Consider the following 2008-nt stretch of genomic DNA (forward strand, 5'->3'; position numbering starts at 1 on the left):
CTCCTAAACTGTGAGCACGGTTGCTCTGGCTGCTGTGTACACCGGGCAAGGAGAACACTTCCTGGCATTCAAACAACAAACAGATGGAGGCAGACGCTGCCCCTGGTAGTTAATAGTCAGTTGCTGGCCATCCCAGCAGACAGCTCTAAACTGAGAATCACAGTTGAAAGAGAGAGAAAAAAATTAAAAAACGGTTTTTTTGACTCTTGATGTACCTCTTTTGTTGAATGATGATGATGTACCCCTTGGGGTGGACGTGCACCCATTGGGGTACATCAAATGACGATGATGTACCTTTTGGGGTGGACTGCACCCCTTGCGTGGACGTTCCCCACTTAAGATGGACGTGAACCACCTGGCGTACAGCCGGAGAGGGTGCTGTCCTCCGTGGGGGTGTGCCCGAGCTGATTTAATCAGCTCCTTGGCTCACGTGATTCCTGTTGTTAAATCAGCCCCATACATCAAGTCGATCAGCACCATTTATCACGTGACTCCCACGTTAAACCAGCCAGCGAATCATTTGACTCCCACTGATTAAATGTCTCCATGAGTCACGTGGTTCTCGCTGATTAAACCGGCTCCCTTAAATATCGTGACCCCCACTAAATCAATCGTCCTTCTTAAATCTCTTGGCGTTCATTAAACCAATCAAACGCCTTAGATTTCCTGGCCCCCATTAAATCAACCTGCCTTCTTACGTCTCGGGGCATCCATTAAGGATGTTTGATTTAATTAGGATCACCATATTTACGAAGGCAGATTGACTCAACGGGAGTGCTGTCCCACGTGAGGGGTGCTCAGGCGCCCCTTGGGGGACCGTGCACCCCCCGGTGTACATCAAATGGTGATGACGTACCCCTTGGGATGCACTGCACCCCCTGATGTACAGCCAAGGAGGTGCTGTCCCCTTGGGGGGGTGGACATGCGCCCCGTGGGGCAAGAACCTTGACACTTTATCGTGACAATATTTACCACACTGAGTTGAAGCTAAGCTTTTTTCTCGTGTTGTTTCATAGTCACTCCTTCTTCCCCCTTTTACTCTTCGTTATAGAGGGTCTATGAAAAAAATGATGCTTATCGTATTTAACCCCTGGTCATTCACCCGCTACTGCTTAACCCATTAGATGGCATTTCTGGCAAGACAAATTACTAAAGTCTTAATAGTATTTCAACTTTCCTTTTTGGTTGACTGTGAATTAGCAAAACGTGCCCTTGTGTTCATAAAAGACAATCTGAACATGGAAAAACAAATTTAAAATGTCTTACCTTGAAGCTTTACTGATTTGGGTGACACTTACCTCCTTAGGAAAGGCTCATGTTCAGAACCAACAAGACAACACCTTAGAATTTAAAAATCAAAAAAGCAGGAACTTCCCTGGTGGACAGTGGTTAATAATCCACCTGCCAATGCAGGGGACATGGGTTCGAGCCCTGGTCTGGGATGACCCCACGTGCTGTGGAGCAACTAAGCCCGTGTGCCACAACTACTGAGCCCACATGCCACAACTACTGAAGCCCGTGCACCTAAAGCCCGTGCTCCGCAACAAGAGAAGCCACCGCAATGAGAAGCCACAGCAAAGAGTAGCCCACGTTCGCTGCCAACTAGAGAAAGCCGGGGCACAGCAACGAAGACGAAGACCCAACGCAGCCAAAAATAAAAATTTTTTTAAAAAACCAAAAAACTAAAAGGTAGAATTCATTTTTTAAAAATTGTAACTTATCAATCTTTAAGAGCGAGAAAGCTACCATGGATTACACCTTAAGTGACAGCTGATTTACTGGGGCTTCTATTTAATAACTAAAAAGGAATTAAAAATCACATGTTGCCAGCATCTATTTTTTTTTAATTATTATTTTTTTTTTTTGCGGTACGCGGGCCTCTCACTGTTGTGGCCTCTCCCGTTGCGGAGCACAGGCTCCGGACGCACAGGGTCAGCAGCCATGGCTCACGGGCCCAGCTGCTCCGCAGCATGTGGGATCTTCATGGACTGGGGCATGAACCCGGGTC

At 47.0% G+C, this 2008-nt stretch overlaps 1 protein-coding gene across 1 annotated transcript in view; it reads right to left on the reverse strand.

Annotated features, from left to right (window-relative positions):
• Positions 1-2008, reverse strand: part of DENR (density regulated re-initiation and release factor) — a 17562-nt gene that overhangs the window by 337 nt on the left and 15217 nt on the right. The window lies entirely within an intron of this gene.

The sequence above is a fragment of the Lipotes vexillifer genome, unplaced genomic scaffold (assembly GCF_000442215.2).
Source record: "Lipotes vexillifer unplaced genomic scaffold, Lipotes_vexillifer_v1.1 scaffold21, whole genome shotgun sequence".
Classification (NCBI taxonomy): Eukaryota; Metazoa; Chordata; class Mammalia; order Artiodactyla; family Lipotidae; genus Lipotes; species Lipotes vexillifer.